The following is a 24,879-nucleotide window of genomic DNA, read 5'->3' on the forward strand; positions in this document are numbered from 1 at the left end:
TAACAATGAGGATGGTGGGACTGTGTGTCATACCCTGTGGACATGCTATCAAGCGGGAGCAATCCTAGAGGAAGGACATGATGCTTGATAAAGAAGAGAGTCAGAAGGGAATAAAGGGAAGATCTTCCGTGAGAATGATGGGCACAGTGGCTTCTGCAACAATGAAGTCAAATAGCTGTGGGTCTAAGAATGGAGCAGGACAGGCAGGGTTTCACTCTGTTGTACACAGTGTTGCTAGGAATTGGAGCTGATGCAACAGATCTAACGACAGTGACATTTAACATTGACTCGTGTGTTTCAGTGAGTGTTTTAGAATTTCTACATAACAATGATGAAGTAAGTAGTGATTTGTTCTACCATTTTCTATTATTAAGTATTTTATTCCTGTGGAAGTTCTTTGCTTGTATGTGTGAAGAGGAGACAAGGCCGTTCTTCCCTCTCTACTTCTTCCCTCCATCATTGACTTTCTTTAACCCCACGGTGATTTTGTAGACAGAGGTCTTAGTGTCTTAGTATTTATGGAAGAGGGGGGGAAAAGATTTCATAAGGGTGTTAATTGGTCAAACACACATTTATTAATTAATAATTTAGGAGGGTAGAAATGGAAGCTCAGTGTACTGTCTCTAGAGAAAAAGTCACTACTGGGGAAGGTCCTCGTCTCTTCCAGCTTCTTGTTCTCTCTTCCATAGTGCCCGTGACATCAGTCTTCCTCCATGGTCAATCCTTTCTTCTGTGTCTTACGTGTTCTTCTTATATCCCAGAAGTGATTGACTCATTGCACAATTCTCAGTTCTTAAACTTCAGTTAGTTAAACAGACAACCTTATTTGTAAATGGAGATTACACACATATGTCGAGTTTAGGATTAAAATTCAAACTATGGTGGAACACAATTCAATCCATAATTTGAAGTGAAGGTACCTGTGCTTCCATTCAATGGAATGAACTCAGCAAGAATTGCTTTGAATCCCTCACATGACTTGTATAATAAATAAAGTAACAACAAAAATAGACAAAAGTCATCATCCTAAATAAGGAATCCCTGTAATGAAATGAGGTATCGTTTGGACGCTGTCCTAAAGGTCCACAGTGGGAACCCACCAGCCAGGCCTGAAGAGAAAAGACTCGGGATCAGGTGCCATTAGGATGGCGGCCCAGACAGCCCAAGGGTGGTTGTGTCCTCTCCTACAGGGTCTCTATGCGTCAGAACTGACCCAGTGACACTCAACAACTCATATCCTTACATGACAAGAATGTAAACTGTTTACAAAAATGCATCTCTGAAAAAAAAGTAACACAGTTAACGTGAATAATGTATATATCTACCTGTCCCCAATAGAGAGAACACACATTTTTGAAGTGAATGCTACACAGACACAAAAATGCGTCCTAGAGTGGATCAGAAACGTTATCCCGACAGAATGCACAAGACTGCAATCCTCTTGTAGTTGTTGTTATGTGACATCGAGTTGCGTGCGACTCATAGTGACCTTATGTACAAGAGCTCTAAACACTGTTCCATCCTGTGCCAATCTCGCCGTCTCAAACACACTCATTCCCACCACTCCACTCACAGAATTGATCCATCATCGAGGGCCTTCGTCTCCTGCGCCGTCCCTCCACTCTCCCAAACATGATGTCCCTCTCCAAGGGCCAGTCCCTCCTTGCAACATGCCCAAAGTATGTCAGACGAAGCTTCAGAATCCTTGACTCCAAGGAACACTCCGGCTTCACCCTCGCCAGGATAAACCTGTTTGTTCTGCAATCATCTAGTCTATGTTTTGTTAATAAAATAATTTTGTATTATAAACCCTAAAACTTGGAAGCAAGAGTGCATCCACTTCCATAAACAGCTTGCCTCCGGAAACCCTATGAACCTGGAGAAACGATGAAAGTCACGCAATTGTCAAGGACTTTCATTCAGAGGGTCGCTGTGAGTCACCTGCGACTCAAAGACACTTAACAACATAGAAAGAGACCAGTTGGCCTAGCAGACTGAAAATGATGCTACCAAGCAAACAGTGAATGACTCTAATCCGCAGCCCTAAGGCCTGTTGTTCATTGTTTTTGGTGAAACATTCTTCTAGGTCGTATAGCCCTAGTGTGTCCACTTGCTGTACAGAGGCAACTTGTGGTCGCTGTGAAGCTGAACACTATGACACTGATGTGTCAAATGTGTTAATGGTCACCCATCGTAGTCAGTGTTTGGTGAAGCTCCCCGATTAAAACAAGCTTGGAACTGTGGCATTTGGACAAGAACAAACTGGGAGGATGGTAGAGAGAATAGTGCAACAATGAATGAGTGGAAGCCCAAAATCTCTGTAAATGTTTATGAAAATTAATAAAATATAATTAAAAAAATAAAATAAAATATAAAAAAAAAATAAAACAAGCTTGGAATCAGGAGTGGCATCCACTTCTGTAATAGCTTGCCTCTGGAAACCCTATGAACCTCGAGAAAGGATGAAAGTCACCCAATTGTTCAGGACTTTTGTTCATAGGGGCGCTATGAATCAACTACGACTTGACGGCACTTAACAACAACAACAACAGCAACAAACCCTAACACACCTTTGCTGACAACTCTCCAACGCTCAATAAATAAACTAGCTTAAGTGCCAATATCCACAGACCTACAAATCCATGACAAGAAAAAATTTGTTGGTTTTCTTTTTTTTACTGCATGGTACTGTTTTGAGTTGCCATGATTGGTTCCCAACTCAAGCACAACAGAAAGTATCGCCACCATCCATAGCGAGACCACTGTGCTCCATAGGGTTTGTCTCAGAGTCCAAACTGTCGTAAGCCCGTGTAGCATCATAGCTCCATGGAAACCTTTAACGACACACATGTGCTGGGCCTATACCATGTATGTGGACCCAGTTGCAACTGTTTTCTTCCATGCAACATGACAAGTCTACCATTAAGCCATCACTGTGTAAGCGGTATTCTTCTCATTAGCTGCTATTTTTATCAAGTACAGTAGAATCGTCAGCTTAACACAAGAGTGTCATCGATCACAATGAAAAAAAAATCTTTGGTTTCTTTTCACGATAAGAAAAAGCCAAGTCTCTCTTCCTTCCCTCACATTCTTCTTACCATGTGTCTGCATGGATTTGCCAACTCTAGATCATCCCTAAGGTGGGTGGAATCAGATCATATTTGTACTCATCTATTTTACTCCATTTTTGCATAAACATTCTTTTAAAATTTTTAAAATTTTATTAGTTTTTGTGCGTGTACTGTCAAATAGGATCTGACTGGTACAGGAGGAGATTGCCCCTCCTTCTCCAGCAGAGTGTCTGGTGGATTCGAACCACGTTCATCTGGGATAGCAGTGCAGCTTCTTGTCACCAGGCCACCAAAGCTCCCCTCAATGCATATATATTCTTATGCCTCTCTTCGTTCTCTTGAATTTCATTTTTTGACATTTACATGAAAACACTTTCCTGTGCTCGCTTCTGCATGAGCATTCATTCTCATGTTACAAAAGTCCATTATTTTTCTCAGCATCGAAGGAACAAAATTCAAACTTGGCATCCAGATACTTTAATAAAATAAAATTAGTGTCATTTCCACCAAAATTACTGCAGGCCTATTTCACGAAAGTTGTTTGACACGTATATTACTTCTGTCTAAGATAATGATTTTCCAAAAGTCTATCCCAGATACTATTCTAGATTATAACATGGACTCCAGATATTTATATATTTTAAGTGTTAGTAAACATATACATCTAGATTAAAAATATGGGTATTTAATAATTTCACATGATTTCAAAAATTGTGGAACAAATAAAACTAAAAGTTTCCTTAGAAACAGGAATGATCAGACTTATTCTCATTCCATGGGGCCTGGCATCAGGTAGATCCTCCAAGTCATGGACTGATACAATCATTACAACAATGATGTAACACAACAACAGCTGCGAGTTGGTGCAGGAGCAGATAACATCTTGTTCAACATAGAGTTGTTAATCTGTAGCTACTTGGCAGCAATTACCAATGACAGCTTAAATATTACTTAACAACTTTTAAGACTTCCCATCTAAGCAAAGGACAATTATTCTTAGTTGAAATGTGAACCCATCACCCACTCCATGAGAGAAACAGGGAGAAAATCAACTTTGGGAGTGACATACATTTTTGGAAAATCTATGGATGTTGTGCGCTATAATTCATGGTTGCAATGGCTCTCGAGTAACTTGATAATAACGAGTTTACAAGAGTTTACCTATGTTATTCTTTTACACACATTGAACTTCACTATTAAAATGAACAAAATAAACCTTCTATAAATACTTAGCATTATATAGATATAAGATTTCATTTTACTACTCTATGATTATTTATTGTCTATCATGGGGCAGACTCTCAGTTGGGCTAGTCCCTCACACTCTGCAGTAAGAATGATCTGGGGGATTTCTTTCTTTCTTTCTTTTTTAGGTTTAAGATATAGTGAAAGATGGTTTAAGCAATGACTTCCTATGGTATAAAAACATGAACTTTCTATTTTAAATCGGAGATGAAAATTCCTTTCACAATAGACATAACAAAATCTTAACACATGGGACTTACTGGTCATGAGAATAAAGGGGCTGATTGTAGGGAAACATGAACTGATGAATGAAGACACATTCACCAGCCACCGCCTGGGGTCATAATAAAAAAGAGCTAAATAAGCATTAATAACAGAAGAGATGGTATAAAAGGTTACAAAAGTGCCCACCAGAACAAGTACTCTTTGGGAGATTCTCATCTCAGGGGAGGATCTGTGGAAGAGTTTGTTCTCATAAATGTATTTGACCTGCTGCCTATGTCTGTACAGAATGAAAACCATGGAGCCGCTGGCCCAACACATGAGCCCCAGACAGAAAACATCATGGGAAGACACAAATACCGTATAGATTAGTAATGTAATATTGTCATCACGTGGAAAAGAACAGTATCCCAAATTCCTTTTCCTTGTGATAGTTCTGTTGCTCCTTTGGACAGACACATAGATGGGATAAATGCTGTTGACCATCAAGTGTAGGACCCAGGAGAGGACAATGAAGGGTCCAATATAATTGATGGCTTGTGGTTTAAGTGCTGCCCACCTGGAGTTCCGAGGGCTGATAGTGACGACCTGGAAGACACTCAAGAGACCAGTGCTGCCAATGGACATACCTCTGGTCACTCTAAGAACATAGAAAACAAATCTACACCCTAAGTCATTGAGAAAATCTTTCCTTCCAAAAGCTACCATGGTGTGGGGGACTCCACTAAAGAAAATGAACAAGGAATTGGCTACAGTCAAGTGCATAAGAATGAATTCCGTGGATCGTAACCTACTTCCACGGATGTGTAAGCAGATATAGCGAATTAAGAGTAAGAAATTCCCCAGGATTCCAATGATTATCTGAATTATGAGAATCAGTGCTATTTTTAGATCTAGAGAAGAGAATTTAGTCATTATTCATTGTTTTCCATTCCAATTCACAAGTAGAGGACTTGACATGGAAACAACTGGAGATCACATTGTTCATGGAAATAGAAGTTCAAATATTTCCATTATTATGATTTAATTCTAAGAACTGAATTCTAAGTACATTTTTTATTTAGTAAATCCGAGCACCTTCTTTCTATTTGTAGCACTCATCACGTATAAGGTCACTGTTATGAAGGCTTCGTCTACGGGGAATGATTCACTATGTATGATTCTGTTTTAAAAACTATTGTTTGAAAAAAATGTAAAAAAAACCCAACAAACCCCAAACCAAACTATTGTTAGTTTCCTTAATCAGAGACAATTTAGCTACAAGAAGAAAAAGGCACTTATCTGAAATAAGGACAAGCAGAATTTGACCTTGACTAGTACACTTGTGTTTATTACTCTGTTCCTCTAACATAGCTCCCTCACTGTGATGTTGAAATAACCCTAATTTTTCTTCTATTCAAATACATTTCATGGTTAATTGTAGTCTTTCCCATTTTCCCCCAAAGAATGTATTCCATGTACTAATATCACCTAGGGGTCAGCAGTGTTAAAGCATCAAAAATTTAATCCATTTTAGCAAATTGAGGATATCCTGAATCATTTTTTGTAACTGAGCTGTTTCTTTAATAATATAAACACGGTAATCGAATCATTCTCTGTTTTACACTAGGGTGAGACTACCATGCTGTCCACCAACAAAATGTTACTAAATTATGCTGTGATACAAATTACAGGCAGTACAACATCACAATTGATAAAAGGATTAGGAGTTAGAAGAGTGAATCCTCACACTGACCTGTGTGATTTGTCAAAATGAAAAGAACCCATATTGAAAATTTCTTTTATAAAAGGATACTGAATCATCAGACATATATTAAAAATAGGGTTGGGAAGAATGGAATCCTCTATATTGGGTAAATTTAAATGAATGAGCTGATAAATAATATGGAAATATTTTAAGCCAGAGAAAATGTAACAATAAATATTTTCTCTTTCTTTGATGGCCTGAAGTCTTAATATTTTCCTCTAGCTGTCGAAAAGTATTCTAGTATGAAAACAATTTTTCTTTTAAACAGTCTTCTTTATTCACACATATCAGTGTTTGTACATGTATGGCTTCTTTAAGCACATTTTGCCCAAGTTATGCATAAAAAATTCTACCTTAGCAAACTTGAAATATTTTTTTCCTGAGAATTTCATGAGTCTATTAATTCCAACATTTCCATTAATACATGCATAACCCATTTCCAAAAAGCACTATCGTAGTCTTAAAAAAATCAGTATCATTTTAATACACTTTAGTGAACACAAGACAAACATTTAAATTACGAGATTGGAACACCATAAAATTAAAAATTGGATATCACTTGGACCCAATACCATGAATACATTTTTTTCTGGTTTTCATAAATTATGAACATTCAAAGATTGGCTGGTTTTCATAAATTATGAACATTCAAAGATTGGTATCATAACTCACAATTCCATCTTCTTCCAAATTTCAGCTCCGGTCTTGGGAATTGTGTCTCTTCCTACACAAACCTACAACTCAACAAGTTTCTATTTCAGAGGAATATGTTTTCCAGACATTTCACTCGTGCAGCTCCTGATCCATCTCTTCCTTTTCTATGACCTACCTTTCAGTTCGTATAGAAAATACTCCCCTGACTGTTACCTATCGGGAGGTCAGTGGCATCTGTGACGATCACAACAGGCAAAAGAGGTGTGAGAGTCAGCAGGCAGACCCTGAAATATGGCTTAGAGACTGCGTGACCTCACCTCCCCACAGAACTGCAATTACCACCTCACCCACAGAAGTCGTGGCAGTCCACCTTCAGGGAGCTGAGGAAAGTTCAGGAAAGGTTGATGACACTTTGTAATTCCGGGAACATCAGTGTCTTGTGAGCTTCTCCAGAGAGACCATTGGAGCATCTTTGAGACTCTTCAAGGAGGGAGCGGGAGAGGCTGAGGTGGGGGCCAGCAGGGACTAGCAGAGCCAAACATGCCTCTCACTGCATTCTCTGCTTCTCGGAAATGTTTTTCTAACAGAACCTAATATTTTATCAATCCCCAGCCCCATAAGTACAATTATCATTTCATGTTCTAATAGTGACTGTAAGATCATGATGTGAATAATAGTATAAAATGTTTTCCTCATTTCCAACTCTATACAAGTTACCGAGGAAATTCAATGAAATAGAAATTTTCTAGGAAAATACACTCTTCTCCTATTACTTTCTGGCAAAATTGTTAGCTATCTGACAAGGCTACGCAAGTGAATGTCAACCCTCCCTCAGTCAGAGAAAAAAATGTTTCCTCGGTGCTGTGTGTGCAGTGAGTAGCCTCTTCCGATCTTCCTTGACAAAAGCAAAGAAGTGAGCTGAGTGGAAGACGACGCAAAGATCAGCCCTGGCCGGATCCCTAGGCATGTCCTGCTCAGAATTCATCCCAGTGTGTGCCGAGGCCTTGTTAATGTACTTGCTTAAGAGAGAAGACGAGGACACAGAAATGAAGATAGAAATAAGGAGCATTTTCTTGGAAGAGATAAGAGTCATGTCTGTTAAAGTAGAGAACTGAGAAAAAGCCCTTCTCCATGATGCTGCAGTTGTTAGGGCACCATCAAATTGGACTCATAGCTTGCCATCCAGTCTATTCTCAGAGTCTATAAATTACGGGAAACGGAACTGCCCCTCTGTTCCACCTAGCAACTGGAGGTTTTGAATCATGTGTTTTTGGGTTGGCAGAACAACTCCCTATCCATTGGTTCACCAGAGCCTGATTGTAGTGGGCACTTCCAGGCCTTTGTTCCTGAAAGCACCCTGGTGCCTAAACCCCTAGACTGCTTGATGGAGAAATAAGAAGTGGGGTGTGAGGGTGGAGGGAAAGCCTTTCCTGCAAGTGTCAGGGCTGAGGCCCTATGCCTAATGCTGTCCATGTCCTGGTTCTGGCGACTCTTATGTTTTATTAATTGCGAGCTCCTGCCTCTCTTACCTCAATGGTATTTGTTTTGACATTCCCTGCACCCTACCTCTCCTCAGTTCTGCCTGATTTGGACCCTAATATGAGAGCTGTCTTGGCTGTAATCTTTCTGAAAATAGATCTTCATGCATTTTTTTTTCACTTTGTGGATTAGAACTGTTTGCAAAAAACTTTGGAGACTTAGACTACTTTCTGAAGAAATAGCAAGTGTGAACAGAAAACAGCAATACGCAGGAGATAACAAAATAGTTTGTCACCACAGAAGCATCAGGTTCACAAAATACAAGAACAAGCCCTTTGCCTTTGAGTTTATTCCAACTCATGACCCCCTTGTACAGTATTCAGTCACACTCGATATCCTGGGATTTGATATTTCCAAAAGTAGAGCCTCAGGGCCGTCTTTGTGATGACTGGTTGTGTTCAAACCCCCAGACTTCAGATTACTAGTCAATGCAAACAATTTCTTCCATGTAGGGTTCCTTAATACCAAATAGATCAAGCGGGAAAATTAATGATATCATTAAATATCAGATTTTTGTCAGAGCTTTGTGGGGATGTCAAAGAAACGTGTTAGGATTGTGTTGGATGGCCTACATTGAACTGAAGGACCGTGAGATGACATGTAAATGATAACCCTCTATAACTGTAGTCAGCAAGTTTCATATGAACGTAAATTAGCCTTGTGGGACTCTCACTTTTCTCATTCTTTGCCACAGTGTATTATAACCCACACAGTCAAACGCTCTTGCATAGTCAATAAAACACAAATAGACTGATGTACTGTGACTTTTTTCAAGGGGAGCCCAGTCTTACACAAGCCTCAGATATGTGTGTGGTTTTAGTCCATATGCCTATTCTTTAGATGGGTTGGCTCAGAGGAAAAGGATTATTATTACTGTTGTTGTTGTTATGTGCCGTCGAGTCGCCTGCGACTCATAGCGACCCTATGTACAACAGCCCTAAACTCCGCTCTGTCCTGTGCCAATCACACTGTCTCTGACACTCCCATCCCAATTATCCCAGTCACTGAATCAATCCACCTCATAGAGGGCCTTCCTCTCCTGCGCTGTCCCTCTACCCTCCCAAGCATGATGTCCCTCTCCAAAGACCGGTCTCTCCTCACAACATGTCCAAAGTATGTTAGACGGAGCCTCAGAATCCTTGCCTCCAAGGAGCCACCCGGTTTAACCCTTTCCAGGACAAATCTGTTTGTTTTCCTAGCAGTCCATGGTATTCTCAATACTCTTCTCCAGCACCACAGCTCAAAGGCATCAATTCTCCTTCTATCCTCCTTGGTCATTGTCCAACTCTCTGATGCATAACAAGTGATTGCCTTTTCTTGATAGTCCCTAACTGGAATCATATCATATTTGCACTCATCTATTTGACTTACTCAATTTTTTTCTATTCAATGCGCATATCTTCTTATGCCTCCATTTGTTCTCTTGAATGTCATTCTTTAACATTTACACACAAGTATTTTTCAGTTCTCGTTTCTGCATGAGTATGCTCATGTAACAAAAGTCCACTATTTTTCTTAGCATGTATGGAATAAAATTCAGAGTTTGGCATCCGTGTCCTTTAATAAAATTAGTGTCACTTCCTCCAAAATATTCCAGGCCTATTTTATTAAAGTTATTTAATACATATCCCTATTATGTAGAAAATAATAGTTTCCCAAAGGTCTATTCCAAATTATATTATAAATTATAACATTGCCTCTAGATATTTATACATTCTTAAGTCTTGGTAAATATATACATCCAGATTAAAAATATGTGTATTCAATAACTGTACATTATTTCCTCAATCTTTGAACAAATACGACTAAAAGATTCCATAGAAACAGGAAGGATCAGACTTAGTCTCATTACATTAGACATGTCATCAGGTAGACCCTCCAATTGATAGACTGACACAGTGATTTAAACAACGGTGTCACATATCAACAATTGTAATATGTTATAGGAGCAGGTAACATCTTGTTTTTTTCAGCCTCAGAGTTGTTGAGCTGCAGCTGCTTGGTAACAATTATCAATGAGAACTTAAATATTATTTAACAACTTTAAGTCTTCCCACTTAAGCAAATGACAGTTTTACTTAGTTGAAGTTTGAACCCATCACCCACTCCATGCCAGAAAAAATAAGACGATCAGCTTTGGGAGTGACTTATTTCTGGGAAAATCTACAAAATGGTTTTGCTCTGTAATTCGGGATTTGCTATGACTTGAAATAACTTGATAATAGTGAATTTTCTAGGTTTTACCATTTCCCCCCCTTTTACATAAGGGAACTTTACCATTAAGATGAACCGGAAACATTCTCAGAAAGTACTTAATATTATCCAGATATCAGACATAGATTTCATTTTACTACTGCTATGATTATTTATTGTCTATCATGGGGCAGAGTCTCAGTTGGACTAGTTCTGTACACTTTGCAGTAACACTGATCCTGAAGATTTTTTTTCTACATTATTTTTTGTTTAGGATTTGGTGAAGGATGTTTAAGTAATGGCTTCAAATGGTTTAAAAAACATGAATTTTCTATTTAAGTAAGAGATGGAAATTTTTCATTCCTTCCCCAACAGGCACGGCAAAATCTCAATACGTGGGGTTCACTCATCATGAGAATAAAGGGGCTGATTGTGGGGAAAGATAAACTGACAAATGTAGCCATGTTCACCAGCCACCAACTGGAATCATAATAAAAAAGAACCAGATAAGCATAAATAACTGAAGAGATGGCATAAAAGGTTACAAAGGTGCCCACCAGAACAAGTACTCTTTGGGAGATTCTCATCTCAGAGGAGGATCTATGGAAGATTTTGTTCTTATAAATGTATTTGACCTGCTGCCTGTGTCTGGACAGGAGGAAAATCATGGAGCCGCTGGCCCAAGACGTAAGACCAAGACAGAAAACATCATGGGAAGACATACATCCTGTAAAGATCAGGAATATAATATTGTCATCACGCGGGAAAGAACAGTATCCCACATGCCTCATTCTTGTGATGGTTTTGTTGCTCATTTGAACAGTCACATAGATGGGATAGATGGTGTTGACCATCAAGTGTAGGACCCAGGAGAGGACATTGAAGGGCCTGATGTAACTAATGGCTTGTGGTTTAAGTGCTGCCCACCTGGAGTTCCTAGGGCTGATAGTGACCACCTGGAAGACACTCAAGAGGCAGGTGCTATCAATGGACACCCCTCTGGCCACTCTAAGAATAAATACAACAAATTTGCACCCAAAGTCATTGTGAAAATCTTTCCTTCCAAAAGCTACCATGGTCTGGGAGACTCCACTAAAGAAAATGAACAAGGAATTGGCTACAGTCAAGTGCATAAGAATGAAGTCTGTGGATCGTAACCTACTTCCACGGAAGTGTAAGAATATATAGTGAGTTAAGAGTAAAAAAATTCCCCGTGATTCCAATGATTAACTGAAATATGTAGATCAGTGATATATTCATATCTAAAGAAGAGAATTTTGTGATTATTCAACGTTTTCTGTTCAAATTCACAAACAGGAAACTTGACTTGGAAACAACTGGAGATGACATTGTTCATGGAAATAGAAATGCAAATATTTCTACTCATTGTTACTTAATTCTAAGAACTGATTTCTAAATACATTTTAAATATGGAAAACCCTAGTACTTTCTGTTTGTAGCACTAATCACATATTAGATCACTGTCATGAAGGCTTTGCCTACAGGAAATGATTCAATATGCATGATTCTATATTTTAATTTTTTTTTCAGATTAAAGATTTTAGTCTTTTAATAACGCTTTTAAAAGTTCATTTTAAAATACATGTTTCTCCATTATAAATAAAATGGTGTATAATCTAATGTATTATAGTGCCTCAAAACAAATTCAAACCACTATCTTTGAAAAGGGGGCTGGGAAAAGACATCTTAATTTCAAGGGTTTAGCATAATATAAAGAATGAAGGCTACATTTTAGATTTTATAAATACATAAACACAAAACAAAAATATAAACAAAACATACATATAAACCAAACCCAAAATTATTTCTTAGCTGTTATCAGTGGTGAAAACTTTACATAAACTATAAAAGTCTGCTTTTGAAGAGTTGACTTGCAGGTCTTTGTTGACTTCATTTATAGGAAGATTCTATAGTCAAATTATCATTCATGATTATGCCCCTACATGGGACATGGTAGGCGAATATTTGTAGGGATACAATTTATTGTCTGCTCCTCCACTCAGAAGTAACCCTGTGTCTGTCCAGTCTACACTCAGAACTTTGTTTTCATGAGCGGTCTATATTTTAAAATTACTGTTATTCTCATTTGTGAGAGAGAAAATGGGTAGAAAGAGGATAAGGCACTTATCTAAAATAAGGACAGGCATGATTTGACCTTGAGTAGTACGTTTAGATGCTACTTGTGTTTACTGCTCTGCTCTTCTATCGTAGCTCTCTCATTGTGTTCTTGAAAGAACATAAATTCCTCCTATATTTAAATAGAGTTCATGCCTAACTGTGATCTTTTCCTATTTCTTCAAAGAATTTATTCCATGTACTAATATCATTTAAGGATCAGTAGTGGTAAACTGCCAAAAATGTAATCCATTTTAGCACGATGTAGATATCCTGGATATTTTTTCCTCACTAATGTGTTTTTATTCGATAAATATCAACATGGTAATGGAATCATTCTGTGTTTTAAACTAGGATTGGAATACAGTGCTTTTCTCTAACTAACTTTTACAAAACGAAGCCATGATACAAATTACGGGCTGTACATCGTCATTAATAAAAGGAGTAGGAGTTAAAAGAGTTAGTCCTCACATTAATCATGCAAGCTTGTCTGTCTAGTTTCTCAAAATAAAGAGAAACCTTAATTAAGATTTATGTTATAAAAGATACTGAAACATCAGACAAATTTTAAAAATAGACTAGGGGAGAATAGAATCTTCTATGTTGGATAAAATGAAACAAGAGAGCTGATAAATATTGTGGAAATATTTGTAACAATAAAAATTTTCCTTGATTTGGTGGCTTTAATGATCCCATTTCCCCCCAGCTGTCTAACTTTTTAACTCTGAAAACAATTTATGTTTAAAAAGTCTTCCTTATTCACACATATCAGTGTAAGGAAATGTATTAACTTCTTTAAGCACATTCTACTCATGGTATGGACAAATATTTCCATCTTAGCAAAGGTTAAATCATTTTATTTCCTAAGAATTCCATAGTTATATTAATTCTAACATTTCCATGATTACATGCACAGTCCATTTCCAAAAATGACTACGGTACCCTTAGAAAAAGTCAGTTTGATTTCAATACACCTTACTGAACACCAGACAAACACTTAAATTATGATATTAGAACACTATAAAATTAAGAATTTCATGGTACTTGGAACCAATAGCAAGAATCAATTTCTGTGTGGCTTTCATAAATGATGAACATTCAAAGATTGGTATCTGATCTCACACCTCCTTCTCCCTCCAAATCCCAGCTCAGGCCTCAGGAATTGTGTCCCTTCCTACTTAAACCTATAATCCAACAAGTTTCTACTTTAGAGAAACATGCTTTTCAGACATTGTCACTCATGGACCTCCTGATCTATCACTTCCTTTCCTAGAACTTACCTTTCAGTTGAAATAGAAAGTGCTCTCCTGACTGTCACCTATTGGGAGGACATGGCCTCTGTGATGGTCACAACAGGCAAAAGAGGTGTGAAGGCCACCAGGCAGACCCTGAAATATGGCTTAGAGACTGGGTGACCTCACCTCCCCACAGAACTGCAATTCCCACCTCACCCACAGCGGCCGTGACAGTCCGTCTCCGGGGAGCTGAGAAAAGTTCAGGAAAAGTTGACCACACTTTGTAATTCTGGGAGCATCAGTGTCCTGTGAGCTTCTCCAAAGAGACCATTGGAGTATCTCTGAGACTCTTCAAGGAGGGAGCGGGAGAGGCTGAGGTGGGGGCCAGCAGGGACTAGCAGAGCCAAACATGCCTCTCACTGCATTCTCTGCTTCTAGAAAATGTTTTTCTACTAGAACCTAATATTTGACCAATTCTCAACCCCATAAGTACAATAATCGTTTGATGTTCTGATAGTGACAGTGAGATCGTGATGTCAATAATAGTATAAAGGATTTTCCTCATTTCTAACTCAGTACACGTTACCTAGGACATTCAATGAAAGGGAAATTTTCCAGCGAAATGCACTATTCTTATATTCTTTGCTGAAGAAATTGTTAAGTATCTGACAAGCGTACCCAAGTGAAGGTCAACCCTCCCTCAGTCAGAGAATAAATGCTTCTTCGGTGCTGTGTACAGTGAGGAGTATTTTTTTATCTTCCTTGCCTGAAGGAAGGATGTGAGCTGAGTAGAAAACAACCAAAAGATCAGCCATGGCCGGAACCCAATTACGTCCTGCTCAGAATTCATCCCAGTATAGGGTGAGGCCTTGCTAGTGTACTCGCTTACGAGGGAAGGCGAAGACACAGAAATAAAGATCCAAACAAGAAGCATTTTCTTGGAAGAGATGCAGGCCATTTCTGTTCAGGTAGAGAAATGAGAGAAAGCCCTTCTCCGTGATGTTGCGGTTCTTAGTGCGCCATCAAGTTGGACTCACAGCTTAACATCCGGTCTATTTTCAGAGTCCGTAAATTACATGAAACGCAACTGCCCCTCTGCTCCACCTAGCAACTGGAGGATTTGAAGCAGGTGCCTTTGGGTTGGCAGAACAACTTATCTTATTGGTCCACTAAAGCTTCCTACTCCAAGAAGGGTGAGCCTGATTGTAGTGGGAGCTTCCAGTCTTTTTTTTCCCTGATGGCACTCTTGTGCCTAAAACACTAGACTGGTTGGTGATGGGGTAAGAGGTGGGGTGACAAAGTGGAGGGAAAGCCTTTCCTGAAAGAGTCAAGGCTGACTCCTATGCCTAATGCTGTCCATGTCTTGGTTCTGATGACTCTTACATTTTATTAATTGTGAGCTCCTGCCTCTCGTACCTCGATGGTATTTGTTTCGACATTCCCTGTACCCTCCCTCTCCTCAGTTTTGCTCCATTTGGACCCTAACACGAGGGTTGTCTAGGCTATAAACCATTTGGACAACAGATCTTCATGCTTTCCCCACCCCCTCCCCCACTTTGTGGATTAGAATTATTTGGAAAACGCTTTTGGCGATCTAGCCTACTTTCTGAAGAAATAGCAAGTGTGACAGAAAAATAGCAATAGGCAGAAGTTAACAAAATCGTTTGTCACCACAGAAGCACCAGGTTCACAAAATACAACAAGAACAAGAAACAACAATACAACAAGAACAACAGAAAGATCTGCCACGGCTGAATCCCTAGTTATGTCTTGGTCAGAATTCATCACAGTGTGGGCTGAGGGCTTGTTAGTGTGCTCACTTAAGAGAGAAGAGGAGGTTACAGAAACGAAGACACAAGAAAGGATCATTTTCTTACAAGAGCTACAGGCCATTTCTGTTAAATTAGAGACGTGGGAGAAAGCCCTTCTCCATGATGTTGTTGTGATCAATATGCAATCAAATCAGACCAGAGTTATAGCTGACTCTCCGGTAGATTTTTAGAGACTGTAAATTACATGGAAGGGAATTACCCTTCTTTGTTCCGATGAGCAACTAGAGGATTTGAGTCATGTACCTTTGGTTTGGCAGCACAACTCCTTACCCCCTAGGCCACCAGAACTCCCTACTCCAAGAAGGGTGAGCCTGAAAATAGTGGGTGGTATCAGTCCTTTGTTCTTGATACCACTTTTGTGCCTAAAACACTAGACTGCTTGGTGGAGTGGTAGGGAGTGGGGTAAAAGTATGAAAGGACAGCCTTTACTACAAGTGTCAGGGCTGAGGCACTATGCCTAATACTGTCCATGTCCTGGTTCTGATGGCTCTTTGTCACCATAGAAGCACCAGGCTTTCAAAATGCAATAAGAACAAGCCCTTTCCTTTGACCTTGAGTCAATTCCAACTCATTAGTACATTACCCAGAGTCAAACTGTGTTTCCTTGGTTCTGATATTTCCAAAAGTAGATCATCAAGACCATCTCTGTAATGACTGATTGTGTTCAAACCTCCAGACTCCTGATTATAGTCAAGGCAAACCATTTGAGTCAAACACTTCTGAGACATAAGAACACATCAGACAGAGAAACAGAAAGGAAAAATGGAAGAGGTCTGATGCCATGGACGTCATGGAAGAGAGAATAAGAAGTTGGAAGAGACACAGATCTTCCCTAGTAGTGAAATTTTCCTAGAGAAACTACAATGAGTTCCCATATCTACTCTCCTCTGTTTTGAATTAATAAATGTATGTTTCTCAAATTAACACCTTTACAATATATTTTTCCTTTCTTCTATTGTTGTTATTCTTATGTGCCATTGAGTCACTTGTGACTCGTAGCGACCCTATGTACAACAGCCCTAAACTCTGTTCTGTCCTGTGCCGATCTCATTGTCTCCGACACACTCATCCCAATTACCCCAGTCACCAAATCAATCCATCTCCTAAAGGGCCTTCCACTCTTGAGCCGTCATTCTACCCTCCCAGGCATGATGTCCTTCTCCAAGGACTGATCTCTCCTTACAACATGACCAAAGTATGTCAGATGAAGCCTCAGAATCCTTGCCTCCAAGGAGTAGCCTGTTTAACCCTTTCCAAGATGAATCTGTTTGTTTTCTTAGCAGTCCATGGTACCCACAATACTCTTCTCCAACACCAAAGCTCAAAGGCATCAATTCTCCTTCTATCCTCCTTAGTCATTGTCCAACTCTCTGATGCATAACAAGTGATAAGACCTCTGTCTCCAAAATCAACTGGGGGTAAAGGAAAGCCAATGATGGAGGGAAGCAGCAGGGAGGGAAGGACACCCCTGTATTCTCTTCACACATACAATCAAGAAACTTCCACAGGAATCAAATATTTAGCAATAGAAAATGCTAGAAAACGTCACTACTTAGTTCACCATTTCTATTGAGAAATTCTAAAGCAGGAGTTAAAACACAGGAGTCAATGTTAAATGTCACTGTCGTTAGATCTGCTGCATCAGCTCCAATTCCCAGCAACATTATGTACAAGAGAGTGAAACCCTGCCCGTCCTGCTCCATTCTTAGACCCACGGCTATTTGACTTCATTGTTGCAGAAGCCACTGTGCCCATCATGGTTATTGAAGATCCTCCCTGTATTCTCTTCTGACTCTCTTTTTTATCAAGCATCGTGTCCTTTCTCTAGGATTGCTCCCTCTTGACAGCATGTCCTCAGTGTATGACACACAGTCACACCATTCTCACTCCTATGCAATATTCTAGCTGGATATTTTGCAAGCATGAGCTGTTTGTTTTTTTTTTAATTGGGAAAAACATATTGGGGGTACAAGGAGGTGAGGGTTGGGGGCAGAAGGGTGAGGATGGGCCAGGATGCAGTTGCAGAGCTGCACAGCTTGGTCGGTGGGGGGAGCAGGTGAAGGAAATGATGAGGGTCCAGAGGGGACCAAATACTACAGAGGATTGACAAGCATTTTCCAATGGTAATTAAACCAACTGTCTTATTGATTTGGGAATTGGATGCCGACTCTCTGGCTTCTTCATGCTGAACAGGGGCGTAGATGTATGTACATGACACACAGTCACACCATTCTCATTCCTATGCAATATTCTAGCTGGATATTTTGCAAGCATGAGCTGTCTTTTCTCAATACTCTTTACCAACCCTATAATTCTTAATTTGGCCTTTGTTATCCATTATGCTATTTTTTCCATGCCTATGATGAGAGAAATGACAGTAAGGTTTGGTCAGGATGACTTTCTTCCTCAAAGTGACAGCTTTCCTTTTTAACATTCTAAAGAGTTCCTTTGACGATTTGACTAATGTAATACATCATTTATTTATTCCTTGGATGCTACTTCTACTAATATAGTGGTACATTCACGAGAAACAAAAGCCTTGACAACTACATCTTTGTCATGATTTTGCTAATGGGGCTATTTGTGAGGATTTTGATTTTGTCTCTATTGATTTATATTGTTGTCTTTCACCAGCCGATATTTGGGGGTGCAGCAGATTTTCAGAGGCAGTAGGTCAAAGGGAGGACATTGCTCATCCTTCTCCCACAGAGTAGGTGGTAGCCTCGAACCGCGATTTTTGGTGTAGCAGCACGGTTTCTTGCCACTAGGTCACCAGAGCTCCCTGTTGGTGCATAGACAACAGTTAAACTGTCTTTGTTTATCTCACTGATCATTGCTTCTACAATAGTAAATAGTGTTCATTTTCTTCAATTTAAGTCGTGCTGTGGTTATTATTTTGTATCCTCGTGGCATAATAGACTCGTGGTTGACCCTCCAGTGGGTCTTCAGAAGCAGTAAATCCCAGGGGAGGAGATTGCCCATCTTCTCACAGAGAATCTGGTGGTTTCCAACCATGTACTCCTGGAATTGCAGTGCAGCTTCATACTACAAAGCCATTAAAGGCGCATATCAGTCTCATCTCGCCCTGTCTCCTTCTCTCTAAGATCATAGACTTCATGATGCCAGTTTAAAATGTAAATAGAGCATTTCATTTCACAGAGTGTAAAAGAAGAAAGAACAGCCAGAGAGCAGGGGAGTGAACATTAGGACGAGGCATCCAGATGGGGGCAGAGTGTTGACTTCCTTCCTTTATCTTCTCTCCATCCCCCTATTTCTCTTCGCTCATGGATCACCTCCGCTTCCATGCCTGTAATTTTTGTTATCTGCCTACACATTGGCTATGAACCTCTCCCTACCCTGTGCTGTCCTTACCATCTCTGACACACTTGAGCTCATTGTCACAGTCACTGTGTCAGTCTGTCACAGTGAGGGGCTTCTTCTCCAATGCTAACCTTTCACCTTACCAAGTATGACACCTTTTTCCAAAGATGGGCTGCTCCTTAGAAGATCCTTAGAGTACATGAGACGAAGTTTTCTCATCCTTGCCTGGAAGCAGCACCCTGGTTACCCTTGCTCCAGGAGAGACCCATTCGTTCTCTTGGTTGAAGACAAAATCAGTAAAACAAGCAAACAAGAGCAACATGAAGGGACCTCACCACAGTGGGGATCGATAAGAAAGTCTTTGCTGCCAAAATGAAAGCAGGACTCTCAGGGCTTGGTGGCTGCCCAGAACTTCCCTCAGAACTGCCTAAAAGTAGCATAAGAGCAAGTTCCCAGAGATGATACTCACTGCCGTTGGCTCGGCTCTGAACCAGAGTAACTCTTCATCGTTTTTCTGGGTTGTGAAACTCACATGAGGAGACTGTTCATTTTATTTGCATATAGAGGCTGCTGGATTTGAACCACTGACCTTTCAGTTAGAACCCCACATGGTACGCATTATACCACCAGGGATAATAGGAAGGCTAGTTGAAAAAATTTTTAAAAAAGCCCATTACAGTACGGGCGACGTTAAAATATTTTGAAGCTACAGGAACAATATTAACCTTTCCTTCTGGGTCGACCCATCTAAAGACTAGGCATATAATTAAAACCACAGACATATCAGAAGGCTGTGCAAGACTGGACACTCTTTGAGAAAGTCATAATATATCGATTTATTTGTGTTTTATTGAATATGCAAAAGCATTTGACTGTGCGGGTCATAAAACACTGTGTCTATGTATGAAAAAAGTGAGAAACCCAAACACTAATTTAGGTTCATATGAAACGTATCGACTTCTGTTATACGGGATTATAACTTAAATGTCATCTTACGGTCCTTCAATTTATTGTGTGCCATCCAACACAATCCTAATACTTTTTTATATCACCACAAAGCTTTGACAAAAATATCATATTTAATGATACCATTTCTTTTCCTTATTGATATATTTATTGTTAAGGAACCCTAGATGCCACAAATGGTTTGCCTTGACTGCTAATCTGAAGTCTGGATGTTTGAACACAAGCAGTCATAACAAAGACAGTCCTTATGATCTTTTTTAAAAAAAATATCAGAACTAAGGAAACCCAGTTTAACTTGGGCCCTGTAGGAGGGCAGTACGAGTTGGCATTGACTCAAAGGCAAAGGGCTTGTTTTTGTTGTAAGCCTGGTGCTTCTGTGGTCACAAACTATTTTTATAACTTGTTCCTATTTCTATTTTCTGTTCGCACTTGATATTTCTTCAAGAAATAGTGTAGGTGTTACAAGTGTTTTTGCAAACAATTCTAATCCACAAAGTGAAGAAATGCATGAAGACCTGCTGTCAGAAAGTTTACAGCCTAGACAACCCTCGTGCTAGGGCCCCAATCAGGCAGAACTGAGGAGAAATAGGGTGAAGGAAATATTGAGACAAATACCAACTGGATAAGAGAAGCAGGAGCTCACAACTAATAAAATGTGAGTCAGCAGAACCAGGAAATTGACAGCAGTAGACATAGGGTCTCAGCCCTGACTTTTGCACTAAAGACTGTTCCTCTATCCTCTCTCCCCTCTCCCGACCCCTTCACCAAGCAGTCTAGTGTTTTAGGAACAAGAGTGCCATCCAGAACAAAGGACTGGAACTACCCACTATGTTCAGGCTCACCCTTCTTGAAATCGGGAGCTCTGGTGGCCTAGGGTAACGAGTTGTGCTGCTAACCCAAAGGCACACGGTTCAAATCCTCCATCTGCTCGTTGGAACAAAGAGGGGCAGTTCCGTTCCATGTAATTTACAGTCTCTGAAAATGTACTGGAGGGTCAGCTATGAGTGTGGTCCGGTTTGATGGCACATTAACAACCACAACGTCAGGGAGAAGGGCTTCCACTCACTTCTCTACTTTAAGAGAAATGGCCCTTATCTCTTCCAAGAAAAAGATCCTTGTTTGTGTCCTCATATCCTTGTCCTCGCTTTCCCTCTTAAGCGAGAACAATAACAAGGCTTTGATTCACACTCGGATGAATTCTGAGCGGGATATAAAAAGGACTGACAAGGGGATTGTCCAAGGCTCATCTTTCTGTTGTCTTCCACTTGGCAATCTTCTTTGCTTCAGGCCAGGAACTCCAAACTAGGAAAGGAAACTATTTTCCTTTGAGTAAGGGAGGGCTGCCATTCATTGGGTCGGCTTGTCAGATAGCTAACAGTATCTTCAGTAAGGAATAGAAGGATAGAGCATGTCCCTGGAAAATCTCCATTAAATTAAATTTCCAAGGTAACTTGTATTAAGTTAGAAATAAGGAAAATATCTTATACTATTATTGGATCTTACTGTCACTATTAGAACATGAAATGATAATTGTATTTATGGGGCTGAGGATTGTTAAAATATTATGTTCCATTAGAAAAACATTTCCGAGAAGCAGAGAATTCAATGAGAGGCGTGTCTGGCTCTGCTAGTCCCTGCTGGCCCCCACCTTAGTCTCTCCTGTTCCCTCCTTGTCAAGTCTCAAAGATACTCCAGTGCTCTCTTTGGAGAAGTTCAGAAGACACTGATGTTCCCAGAATGACCAAGTGTGGTCAACTTTTCCTGAACTTTCCTCAGCTCCCAGGAGGTGGACTGTCACTGCTGCTGTGGGTGAGGTGGTAATTGCAGTTCTGTGGGGAGGTGAGATCACACAATTTCTAAGCCATATTTCAGGGTCTGCCTGATGACCGTTCACACCTCTTTTGCCTGATGTGACCATCACAGCTGCTACATCCTTTCAGTAGGTAACAGACGGGAGAGTACTTTCGCTTTGAACTGAAAGGTAGGTTCTCGAGAAGGAAGAAGTGGATCAGAATCTGGATGAGAGACTTTGGAAAACATATCTCTCTAAATTAGAAACATTTTTGTGTTGTAGGTTTATGTAGGAAGAGACAAAATTCCCGAGGCCTAGGCTGAGATTTGGACGGAGATGGAGTTGTGAGATATGTTACCAATCTTTGAATGTTCATAATATATGAAAGCCAAAAAGAAATTGATTCTTGGTATTGGGTCCAAGTGACACCAAATTCTCAATTATATGGTATTCCAAAAATGATAGTTTCAATGTTTGTCTTGTGTTCATTTAGGTATATTGACATCATAGAGACTTTTTAAAAGAGTACTATTGTCATTTTTGTAAATAGACTATAAATGTAATGATGAAAATGTTGGAATTAATAGAATTATGGGGTTCTAAGGAGAAAAATAATTAAAGTTTGCTAAGATAGAATTATTTGTTTATAACTTTGACAAAATGTGCTTAAAGAAGTCAGTCCATGTACGTACAGATATATGTGAATAAGGAAGATTTTTTAAAAGAATAATTGTTTTCATACTTAAACACTTTAAACAGCTTGGGGGGGGAAATTAAGACTTCAGGACAGCAAATGAAGGTAAAATATTTATTGTTACATTTTCTGTGTTTTAAAAAGATTTTCATATTATTTATCAGATCTCTTACTTAAATTTATCCAATATAAAAGTTTCCATTCCTCCTAATTCTATTTTTAGTATTTGTCTGATACTTCAGTATCTTTTATAACATAGATCTTAGTTTTCATTTCTCCTCATTTTGAGAAACCGCACAGACATGCTCTCATGATCAATGTTAATTATTAACTCTTTTAGCTTCAATTTTTTATCAATTATGGTGTTGTACAGCCTGTAATTTGTATCATAGCATCGCTTTGTAAAAGTTTGTTAGAGGACAGGATGGTATTCTAATCTTAGCTTAAAACGTACACTGATTCCATTACCATGCCTATATTTATTTAATAAATATACATTAGGAAAAAATTATAAGGATATCTGTATTATGCTAAAATGGATTAAACTTTTGATTCTTTAACACTGCTGATACCTAAGTGATATTGGTGCATTGAATAAATTCTATGAAAATAAATAGGAAAAGAACACAATTAAGCATGAAATATGTTTAAATATAAGAGGAATTTGTATTTTTTCAAGAACACAAAGAGAGCTACGATAGAAGAGCAGAGTAGTAAACATATGAGTACCATCAAGAACACAATGAGAGGGCTATGTTAGAAGAGCAGAGTGGTAAACTCAAGTGGCATCATAAGCGTACTACTCAAGTTCAAATCCTGCTTGTTCTTATTTTAGATAAGTTCCCTTTCCACTTTATAGCCAAATTTTCTCTGACAAAGGATTGCAAAAATAGCTTTTAAAATATACAATCAGGTGTATTGAATAATTTTATGTAGGCAAAGCCTTCTTGGCAATGACCTAATATTTGATGAGTGCTACAATTAGAAAAAAGGTGCTAGGATTTTCTAAATAAAAAATTTATTTAATGCTCTGCTGGAGAAGGAGGGGCAATCTCCGCCTGTACCAGTCAGATCCAATTTGACAGTACACACACACACACACACACACACACGAATAATAAAATTGTAAAAAATTATTTAGAAATTATTTCTCAGAATTAAGTGAAAATATTAGGATTTCTATTTCAATGAACAATGTGATCTCCAGGTGTTTTCATGTCAAGTCCTCTGCAGGTGAATTTGAACTAAAAATTTTGAATAATGACAAAATTCTCTTCTCTAAATTTGAAAACAGCGCTGATCCACATATTTCAGATAATCATTGGAATCATAGGGAATTTCTCACTCTTAATTCACTATAGCATATTACACATGCGTGGAAGCAGGTTACGATCCACAGACTTCATTCTTCTGCACTTGATTGTAGCCAATTCCTTGTTCATTGTCTTTAGTGGAGTTCCACACACCATGGTAGCTTTTGGAAAGAGATATTTTCTCAATGACTTTGGGTGCCAATTGGTTTTATTTATTCTTAGAGTGGCCAGAGGGGTGTCCATTGACAGCACCTGCCTCTTGAGTGTCTTCCAGGTGGTCACTATCAGCCCTGGGAACTCCAGGTGGGCAGCACTTAAATCACAAGTCATCAATTACATTGGGCCCTTCAGTGTCCTCTCCTGGGTCCTACACATGATGGTCAATGCCATTTATCCCATCTATTTCGCTGTTCAAATGAGCAACAAAACCAACACAAAGAAAATAAATGTGGGATACTGTTCTTTCCCACTTGATGACAATGTTATATTACTAATCTTTGCAGGATATGTGTCTTCCCATGATATTTTCTGTCTTGGTCTCATGTCTTGCTCCAGCGGCTCCATAGTTTTAATCCTGTACAGACACAGACAGCAGGTCAAATACATTTATAAGAACAAACTCTTGCACAGATCCTCTCCTGAAATAAGGATCTCCCAAAGAGTACTTGTTCTGGTGGGCACTTTTGTCACTTTTTATGCCATCTCTTCCCTTATTTACATTTATTTGGCTCTTTTTAATTATGATTCCAGTCAGTGGCTGGTGACCATGTCTATATTCATCACTTCATGTTTCCCCACCATCAGCCCCTTTATTCTCATGATCAGTGACCCCCATATATTGAGAGTTTGCCATGCCTGTTATGGGAGCAATGTACCATTTCCAACTCTTACTTAAAATAGAAAATTCATGTGTTTATAC

The 24,879-nt window shown here is 39.2% G+C and overlaps 1 protein-coding gene across 1 annotated transcript in view; it reads right to left on the reverse strand.

The window, feature by feature from the left end:
- The window catches only part of LOC102843481 (zinc finger protein 845-like), a 578,666-nt gene that overhangs the window by 230,701 nt on the left and 323,086 nt on the right, over positions 1-24,879 (reverse strand). The gene's annotated exons all lie outside the window — the stretch shown is intronic.

The sequence above is a fragment of the Elephantulus edwardii genome, unplaced genomic scaffold (assembly GCF_000299155.1).
Source record: "Elephantulus edwardii isolate Elephantulus edwardi_28Jun2011 unplaced genomic scaffold, EleEdw1.0 scaffold00208, whole genome shotgun sequence".
In the NCBI taxonomy this organism is placed as follows: Eukaryota; Metazoa; Chordata; class Mammalia; order Macroscelidea; family Macroscelididae; genus Elephantulus; species Elephantulus edwardii.